General features: G+C 37.9%; 2 long non-coding RNA genes across 2 annotated transcripts; both read left to right on the top strand.

The window, feature by feature from the left end:
* Nucleotides 1–4,107: 4,107 nt before the first annotated feature.
* On the top strand, nt 4,108–6,513 carry LOC110204467 (uncharacterized). The gene is made up of 2 exons (XR_013485585.1): nt 4,108–4,347; nt 6,411–6,513. It is a non-coding gene; the product is annotated as an uncharacterized LOC110204467 (long non-coding RNA).
* Nucleotides 6,514–6,876: 363 nt separating this feature from the next.
* Nucleotides 6,877–8,752, top strand: LOC110204466 (uncharacterized). Its single transcript, XR_013485584.1, has 3 exons — nt 6,877–7,025; nt 7,372–7,532; nt 8,717–8,752. It is a non-coding gene; the product is annotated as an uncharacterized LOC110204466 (long non-coding RNA).
* The last annotated feature ends 1,856 nt before the right edge of the window (nt 8,753–10,608 follow it).

The following is a 10,608-nucleotide window of genomic DNA, read 5'->3' as shown; positions in this document are numbered from 1 at the left end:
TAACTTGCTGCCCTAGAATTTTCTGAGGGCAATAAGAGGGTAATTGACTTTTCCAAGGTCACATAGCAAGTATGTGAACCCAGTTCTTCCTGATTCCAGGGCCAACTGTATTCACTATGCCACATAAGAATAAAATGTGGGATTGGAAGTATAACCAGAAAAGAAAAGAATTAGCAGTTTTGAGTAGCCTGGAGGTAAGCTTACCAATCACAGCAAATTTATCAGCTCCTCACCACTGCATACCTTATGGCAATTCTGGCTTTTATTCATGTGGAGGCTAAAAGAAAGGACTGGATTCAAATGGTTTGAGATATGTTTCCCAAAAGTCCTAGATTGCATCAAGATAGCTCCCCAGTTTCTAGAACTCTATGGAACTGAATTGAAAAGAAATTGAAAATTGAAAGGAATTGAATTGAGATAAATGTCAGTGCTGTGAAAGCCAGAACCTGTGTGAGTTGCTCATCTGTTGCCAGTTTTTTGTGCCTTAAAAAGTTATTCTAAATTTAAACACCAAAAAGGGCATGTCCGCACTCACAGGAGAACACAAATAAGGATGCTATGTGGAACTATCAATTGCCATGTTGAACCCCTCAATTTGAAAAGTTTATAACAAATTCACATATAACCTTCAAAACTATTCTGCTGCTTGTCTGTGTTTCTTCTTAATTTTCTTCTATCCTTTTATCCACTTAATTTTTAAATTCAATGTGTTGTTTTTTCCCAATTACATATAAAACAATTTTTAACATTCCTTATAAAAAATTGAGTTCCAAATCCTCTCCCTTTCTTCTCCCCTCATTGAGAATGTAAATAATGCAATATAGGTTTTACATGGTCAGTCATGCAGTACCTATTTCCATAGTAGTCATGCGAAAGAAAACAGACGAAAAAAACAAACAAAACAAAATCAGAAAAATAAAAAAAGTTTTTAAAAAGTAAGCTTTGATCTGCATCCAGTATCCATCATTTCTTTCTCTGGAGGTGGATAGTATTTTTCATTATAAGTACTTTTGGAATTGTTTTGGATTATTGCCTTGCTGAGAATAGCTAAGTCACTTGTAGCTGATCATTTGTACGATATTGTTGTACTGTGTACAATGTTTCTTTGGTTCTGCTCATTTCACTTTGAATCAGTTCACATAAGTCTTTCCAGGTTTTTCCAAGAACACCCTACTTTTCTGGGTACAAAATCGCACAAGAATATTTCATCACAATCGTATACCACAACTCGTCCAGCCATTTTCCAATTGATGAGCATCCCCTCAATTTCCAATTCTGTGCCACCACAGAAAGAGCCACTACAAATATTTTTTGTGCACATAGGTCCTTTTACTTTTTGTTCTTTATCTATGTGGGATACATATCTAGTAGTGGTATTGCTGGGTCAAAAGGCATGCACAGTTTCATAGCCTTTTGGCAAAAAATAAAAGTATGCTTCAATCTGTATTCAGACACCATCAGTTCTTTCTCTGGGGACAGACAACATTTTTCATTGCAAGTTCTTCAAGAATTGTCTTGGATTGCTGTACTGTTGAGAATAGCCAAGCCATTCATAGCTGATCCTCTTACAATATGGCTGTTACTTTGTACACAGTACATTTCATTTTGCATCAGTTCGTGCAAGTCTTTCCATGTTTTTCTGAGAGCATCCTGCTCAACATTTCTTATAGTACAGAAGTATTCCACCATAATCATTTACAACAACTTATTCAGCCATTTCCTAAATGATGAGCATCCCTTCAATTTCTAATTCTTTGCTCCCAGAAATGAGCTACTATAAATATTTTTGTACCTTTAAGTCCTTTTCCTTTTTATCTCTTTTGGGATATAGACCTAGTGGTGACATTGGTAGGTCAAAGGGCATACGTGTTTTACAGTTCTTTGGGCATAGTTCCAAATTGGTCTACAGAATGGTTGAATCAGTTCACAACTCCAGCCCCAGTGCATTAATTAACCCTAGCTCTTTTCCCTTTGGAATATCACATTCCAAGCCCTCTGATCCTTTAATGTAGGAGCAGCTAAATCTTGTATTATCTTGATTGTGTCTATGACACTTGAATTGTTTCTTTCTGGCTGCTTGCAATATTTTCTCCTTCACCTGGGAGCTCTGGAATGTGGCTATAATATTCCTGTGTATTTTCATTTTGGGATCCCTTTCAGGAGGAGATCAGTGGATTCTTTCAATTTCTATTTTACCCTCTGGTTCTAGAATATCAGGGCAGTTTTCCTTGATAATTTTTTGAAAGGTGATGTCTAGGCTCTTTTTTTGATCATGGCTTTCAGGTAATCCAATAAATTTTAAATTATCTCTCCTGGATCTATTTTCTTGATCAGTTGTTTTTCCAGTGAGATATTTCACATTGTCTTCTTTTTTTCATTCTTTTGATTTTGTTGTATTGTTTCTTGATTTCTCATACAGACATTACCTTCCATTGTTCCATTCTAATTTTTAAGGAATTAATTTCTTCAGCGAGCTTTTGGAACTCCTTTTCCATTTGTCCATTCTCCTTTTTAAACCATTCTTCTCCTTATCGGGTATTTGGATCTCTTTTACCATTTGGCCTTCAATATTCTTTGTATCTCTTTCACCAACTGTTGACTTGTTTTTCACAATTTTCTTACATCACTCTCATTTTTTCTCAATTTTTCCTTTACCTCTCTTGCTAGATTTTCAAAATCCTTTCTGAGCTCTTCCATGGCCTGAGACCAATTCATATTTTTTTCTTCGAGGCTTGAATGTGAGATCTTCCACTTTGTTTCTTCTGCTGAGCATGTGTTTTGATCTTCCTTGTCACATAGTAACTTTCAATACTCAGAGGTTTCTGTTTTTCTATTCTTTGCTCATTTTCCCAGCCCATTAGTTGACTTTTAACTCTTTGTTCAGGTAGGGCTCTGCTTCCTGGGTGGAGGGTGAACTGTCCTAAGTTTCAGGGGTTTTGTGCAGCTGTTTTCAGAGATACTTCTAGGAACCTGTAAGTTTTCAGTTCTTCCAAGGTGGTATGATGTAAGGAAAGAAGTGTACCACTTTCCTGGTCTGTGCTCTGGTCTGTGAACATCCACTAGCCCTCTTTTCTGCCCTGAAACTGTGAGGAGAGCTCCCCCTCCACTGTGGCCACAAGCTCTGCAATGGTAGTGCTCTTCCCCACCTGGGACTGCCACCCAGGATCAAGCCCTGGATCCAAGTAAGGGAAAAAAACAGCAGAATTCTGCCCCGGGCTAGCAAAAAAATCCCTGTAATTTCCTTCTGATTTGTTATTTGACACCCCCCCTCTTTCTGGGCTCAGCTGTGGAAGAAGCCACTGCCAGTGCTGCCACTGATTCAGTCACTTACAAGGCCTCTGAAGGCAAATTCCTGGTTTGCTGGGCCGGATCTGGGCTGGTGTGGCCTATACTGTGCTGCACTCCTCTCTCACCCGGTGCAATAGACCTTTCCTGCCAAACTTCCAAGTTGTCTTGGGCTGGAAGTTTGTTTTCTCTGTCTTTTGGTGGGTTCTGTTGCTCTAGAATTTGTTTAGAGTCATTTTAAAAAAAGGTATTGGTGGTGTTTGGGAGAGCTCAAGTGAGTCCCTCCCTATACTCTACCATTGTGGCTCCACCATCTTGGCTCCACCTTGGCAAAGCCTGTTGATACCTATTTTGCTGCCATCTTCTCTCTCAAGAAGAATGTTCTTCAAAGTAAAGAATGAACAAGTATGGTTAAGAAGGCAATTAAGCCTGACATAGTTGAAGAGATAAGAAATAACATCTGAGCCCTTTAACATGAGGTCAAGCCTACTGACAATCTGATCTCCACCACAACCTCCTCTCAGGTTGAATTTGGAGATTTGCCCTCCTTGCTAAACACACACTCATGGGCCAACAGAAATTTGATTGTTGACAGCCCATGACCCCAACAAAATGAGCTGGACAAAAGCCTTCCCTATTCCCATTCTCCTTATGTAATTTAGTGCCAGTTTAGGGTCAGGGACAGAGTCTAAAACAAACAAAAAACAACATAATAACCTCTTGATTGCTAAACTAATCAGAGTTAATGGAAAAAAAATCCTGTTTGCCTACAAGGACTAAATGTTTATTGGCTGGGCATTCCCACCCCTTGTTTCTACCAATGATGATAAAAGTCTGCCATCTGAGCTGATACCTCTGAGAGTTGTAGGACCATCTGTCAGGAATGGATCCTTGGGGACTCACCTCTACTGCCCTACTGACTTGTGTTCTTTTGCTGATCTTTTTGTCTATATGGAGACAAGGATTCAAAAGGAGGAAGCTTCCCCAGGTCCCATTCCTCTTCCCATTATTGGCAACATCCTGCAATTGGATTTGAAGAACATGCCTGAATCGTTATCTAAGGTAAAGGGACTGGATTGGGTTTTGGATCTGGCTGCTTGGGCTGTAGGAGGAGACACAAAGTCTTCAAATAGATAACTGAATCAAGACTCATGGTGATTTAGAATCCTATGTCATGGATGGTGTGAGTCAAGGGCTCTATGAGTGATATCTCCATTAGCAATGATGTTAGGCAAGCAATAGTTGTTTTGCCAAAACTTTGGTAACAGCAGAAGAAATTAAATTACAGAACCAAATATTGGCCCCTTGCAATGCATCATACTAGGCTCTGTGAATACAAAGACAAAAACTAATCATTCAATTAATGAGAACTTCTTCATTAACTTCCATGTGCCAGGCACTGTGCCAGACAGAGGAGAGAAACATGTGGTTAATGCAACTGTCTCTCCTTGAAAAGAAAATAGTTCGGGGCAGGACCTGAGTTCAGATCCAGCATCAGACCAAACACTTCACACTTACTAGCTGTGTGACCCAGGGCAAGTCCCTTAACCCCAATTGCTTAAAAAAAAGAAAGAAAGAAAAGACAAAAAAAGAAAAGAAAATAGTTCCTGTCCTCCAGGAGCTTATGTTTTACTAGAGGGATACAAAAAATTCATAGATAACCAAGTAGAAGGTAACTAGAGGACAGATAAAGCATTTGTAAGTGGGGCAGTCAAAAAGTTTCAAGTAGGAGAGAACTCCTGAGCAGGATGCTGAGGGAAGTAACAGATTCTTATTGGAAGAGAGAATGGGAATAAATTCCAGGCATGGTAGACAGTCTGGGCAAAGGCAAGGAGGTTGGAGATAATATAGATAAGAGAGGACATGGCAAGAATGTGAAGTGTGGGATGAGGGGCCATACAAAATCAATTTAGACAATTGGGTTGGAGGCAGCTGTGGAGGCATTTAAGTGCCAAGTCAGGGAGGCAGTAGGAAGCCCCTGCAGACTTTTGAGTAGAGGAATGGCACATTCAGAACTGTGCCACAGGAATAGTAAGTTGTTAGTTGTGCAGATTATTCATTGCAAAGGAGAAATACTAGAAGCAGAGGATTGAACTTGGAAGCCATTGAAAGAATGGATAAAATATCATTTATGAAGTACCTACTATGTGCTCACTATTGTGGAGACAATATAGAGTAAGATATTTTAGATGCATGTCAGTTGCAAAGGCGTTGTGCTTCTTAGGGAAAATTAACAAATTAGTCAGTTGTTTAGTAACTGGTAGTGGTGATGGTGAGGAAGGTGGGGCCCTTCTCTACAGTGACTGCTCCTCATTGAAAGGATGAGTGTTTGGCCTGGACTGAAAGCAGAGCCTAGGTGTAAGGGCAGGAGTCATTGACATGAAAAGGTCAATTACAAAGGCTCTTGAGTAATGGTCCTGGGTCATTTCAGTTATTTTCCAAGGGAATTTGGTGGTAGTTTGATTTTTTCTTTCTTCCCATTCCTTTTTCTCTTTCCCTCAGGGTGATTTATTAGAGTGACTAGTTTGAGTGTCTGTATCACAAGTTTACTACAGTAGTGTAAAGAAGGGGAAGGGGATGAGGGTCTTAACTAGTTTAATGGACAAGTGAGGAGGCAAGATGGAATAGGTGTGGGAGACATGAAGATGAATTCTACCAGACTTGACCATAGCTAATTGGACATAAGTAAGAATGAAAAGTCAAATATAAATCCATGGCCTTAAATCAGGGTTGATGTAGGTTCCTCTAAGAGAAGTCTGCCTCTTGGGGTCCCTGAAGGGAAATGGGTAAGTTTGGAGGAAAGGGTAGTTTTAGGGGAAAACAAATGAGTTGTGTTGTGGACATATTAAGTTTGCAATGCCAATAGGACATCCAGGTTGAGAAATCCATTTCTAAGCAGTTGGCTATGTGGAGTTGAAAAGTGGTCATATGAATGTGGGAATCTTCTGCTTATAAATAATCATTGAAGCCGGAAGTGCTATGATCACCCAGTTAGAAATTGTAATAGCCTCTTGCCTGCGTACATGAACTCATGCATATGGCATGTTATGAAGCAGTTGTGAGGAGAAATTCTCACTTTCTAAAGTTTCACACTGAATTCATCCTGTTTCTTGGCATTTTCACAGCTGGCTGAAAAATATGGCCCCATCTATACTCTTCATATTGGAACCCGGCGTGTTGTGGTGCTACATGGATATAACATTATGAAGGAAGCTCTAATTGATCATGGAGATAATTTTATGGATAGAGGAATCTTACCAATGTTTGGAGATGTAGCCAAAGGACATGGTAAGTTTAGTTTTCTGAAAAGAGTCACAGAAAAGCAAAATGTATGGCAAAGTATCTCCAGTAGAACGTCCTCCTCTGGAACATAGTTACTGGTTTCATTTTAATTGTTCTATTCTCAGTACCTAGCAGAAGACCTTCATGTAGTAGGTACCTGGTACCCATTCTGTCATTGTATTTTAGTTTGAAGTGAATAAAATTAAACTTGATCAATGAACTAAGCCAGAAACTCCATAGCCATCATACACACTGTGCCCTCCCCCTTCCAATGTAAGAATAACCAATGTCCTCTTCTCTTCTACCTAGGATTATTTTCAGTAGTGGAGAGAGGTGGAAACAACACCGCAGATTTACCCTGACGACCCTAAGGAACTTTGGGATGGGGAAGAGAAGCGTTGAAGAGCGAGTTCAAGAAGAAGCCCAATGCCTGGTGGAGGAGCTCAGGAAAACAAAGGGTTGGTTTTCAGTTCTTTCTTCCTGGGCATGTAGGGTCCAACTGCTCACCTACTCCCAGTCCTAAATGCTATTTGCTTTGGGAATCATTTTAAAAGTCTCTGCCTTCATCTACTTACCAGATAATAACTCTGCCGGGTCAGAAAACTCCCTTCTTTTTCTTGTGCTCAGGCATTATAAGTTTATCTAGCCTCCCTATAAGTAAAGACATCGTCCAGGAGAATAATATTCATTAGCCTTTAAAGAACTAAGCACCCTATCTAAGTATGATGCCCATATCCCATCTGATTGGAAACATTTCTATTAAAGTTGCTTTTTCCCCCCTTTGGTAACTTGTCTCCACATTAGGTCAGCCCACTGATCCCACCTTCATCCTTAGCTGTGCACCATGCAATGTGATCTGCTCTATCCTCTTCCGTGACCGATTCAAGTACAATGATGAGAAATTTCTCCATCTGATGAACTTGTTAAATGAAAACTTCCGCCTCGTTAACGAACCATGGATACAGGTAAGGCCAGAACTCTCTTCTTATTCTGTGGTTGTTTGCTGAGTTTCAGCAACAAGATCAATATACCATAGCCTCTCATCTCTTAGCCAAGGTCCCAACGCTCATGAGAACACACACACACACATTCACACACACACATGTCACTCAAGGACAATAACATCATGCAATATCTTTGGCTCTCACATAAGCTATTAGGTAGATATCCTGTTCCTAGTTGGCACCTGCACTAGATGTAGATCATTAAAATTGAAGTTATATGGAGAAGTGTTTGACTGGCGCCTGGGGTATCTCTTCACAGATGTGACCAAGTAAAAGAGTTATCAAAAAAGAACCTGCCCAGGATATCCAGGAGAGAATAGGAAGGGCAAGCCACTTAGATGAGTAGCCTACACTGATTCTGGTGGTGATCTGGCTCTGCCTCTACAATGGATGGACATGTAGGATGAAAACCTTCATCCACTGAAGCCAGAACTGAAGATCCTCATCCAGCTGAAAAACAAGCTTTCTTTTCCTTTGCCTATGTTCTGTTCCATTTACATTCTGGAATATGTACTTACAGTCTGGAATAGGTACTCTAGCTAAACCCTTCTGTGGTAGAACGTAAATTTTTTTGAGGATGAAGACTGCTTCATTGTTGTCTATAGCACCATAGCCTAGGACTTGGTTCATAGTGAGTACGGAAAAAATGCTTGATGCATTTTATTAACTTAACGTGAATTGAACTGAATTAATTGCATACCTTGGTGCCTGTTTATCTTCTTTTTTTTTTTCATGTTGGCCATTCGAAGGCAAGTAGATTTCCCCTTAACTCAAATATGAGCTTCTTTTGAACAACGACAAAATATTATGCCATCTGGTCACCTCAGTGGGTAGCACAGCACCAGATAGATTAGTTTTGAGATATTTGACAACTTAAGGTTAGATTTGAGAGGATTTATGAACCTCTTGACAAGGTGGGGATTTGTTTTGCCTCATTATGTGTATTTTCTTGGATGGTTTTGTTTTTCTTTTTTGTTTGTACCAATGTGCAGTGAAGATGAGAGAAAATATATTTTGTCAATGAAAAATTTAATTAAATTTAAAAAAGAAATGGAATCTCTAATTTATAATGAGAGATTTTAAATAGTTTCTTCATGACAGTAAATTCACATGTGTTTGTTTTGGTTTGGGGTGTGTGTATGCAGCTCTACAACTTTTTACCAGCATTCGGAATACCTCCCTGGAGAACACAAAAGAATTTTAAAATTAATGAGGAACTTAAAGATTTCATTTTGGAAAGAGTGAAAGAGCATCAGAAGGTCCTGGACCCCAACAACCCTCAGGACTACATTGACTGCTACCTCTCCAAAATGCAGCAGGTAAGATGCATGGGGGAAGCACCTTACTTGTTGAGTAAGGCTGATATTCCAAGGATTCTTACAGGCCACAAGCACAGAAGGGACATGAGAGAGAACCTCAAAGTACCCACATCCCCCAAGGATGCCACTGGCTTTCTAGTAACTGGTCTTTGGTCTGCTCGTATATCTGAAGTCTGGATGGAAAAATGAGATTGGAAGAGTTCTGCTTTTCTGGGTGATGAGCTGGTGATCTGGACTTTCCTGTTTGGAAGGGGATATTGTATTGGAGAGTGATAATAGGAATCAACTAATAAATATTTACCAAGCAACTACTATATGCCAGGCACTCAGCTAACTGCCAAAGACAGAAAAGAGGCAAAAGACAGCCCCTGCCCTCAAAGAGTTCACAGTCTTATGGGGGAGATTATATATAAACAAATGTATACAAAGTAAGCTCTAAACAGGAGAAATGGGATGCAGAGCAGGGCTTGGAGTCAAAAAGACTTGAGTTCAAAGCCAAATTCAGACACTTCTTAGCTGTGTAATCCTGGGTAAGTCATAATCCTCATTTGTAAAATGGGGATAATAGCATTTGTCTCCCAGAATGGTCATGACGATAATTTTTAAAAGGACGTGGTGAACTTTTAAACATTATATAAATACTAGCTATAATCTCAAAATCTAGCTATAATTTTCTCTCATAAAATCACTCAAAATTAATTAATTTCAGGAAGGGAACAGTATTAATTTTGCCTCACAGAAAAATGAAGATGATACAAAAGCCTCCCAGAAACCCACAAACCTATTCAGAAAACAAATAAAGCACTTACGGTATCTCATAATCTCCCCAGCTCAGAGTTGTCATCAGGACATCAGCCCAACATTCTAGTTAATCCTTAACTGTCCTCCAGTCCTACATGGTTCCACTCAGACTGATACAGGAAGCTAGGTTGTGGTATGGATAGAGTGCCAAGCCTGAAGTCCAAAAGACTTGTGTTCAAATCTGGAGTCAGACATGGTATAGTATAGTATAGTATAGTATAGTATATTATATATAGTATAGCAAAGCATAGTATAGTATAGTATATAGTATAGTATAGTATAGTATAGTATGTATAATAGCAGTATAGTATAGTATAGTATATATAGTATAGTATAATACAGTATAGTATTAATATAATAATAGTATAGTATAGTATAGTATATATATAGTATTAATATAATATAATATAATATAATATATAATATAATATAATATAATATAATATAATATAATATAATATAATATAATATAATATAATATAATATAATATAATATAATATAATATAATATAATAAATAAATATATAATATAATGTAATATAATATAATATAATATAATATAATATAATATAATATAATATAATATAATATAATATAATATAATATAATAATAAATATAATATAATATAATATGATATAATATATGTAATATAATAATAATAATGTATATATACGATACATAATACAAATAATACATACATACATACATACCATATAATACATATATCAACATAATATCACATAATATCACATAATATCACATAATATCACATAATATCATATAATATCATATAATATAATATAGTATAGTGTATAGTATAACTCTGAGCAAGTCACTTAACCTCTGTCTTCCTTCATTTCTTCAGTTGCAAGATGAATATAATAATATCGACCCCTATGGTCATTGTAAAGATCAA

The sequence above is a fragment of the Phascolarctos cinereus genome, unplaced genomic scaffold (genome assembly GCF_003287225.1).
Source record: "Phascolarctos cinereus isolate Bilbo 61053 unplaced genomic scaffold, phaCin_HiC Scaffold_442;HRSCAF=1058, whole genome shotgun sequence".
NCBI classification, from domain to species: Eukaryota; Metazoa; Chordata; class Mammalia; order Diprotodontia; family Phascolarctidae; genus Phascolarctos; species Phascolarctos cinereus.
This window is presented reverse-complemented; position numbering and strand designations above follow the sequence as displayed.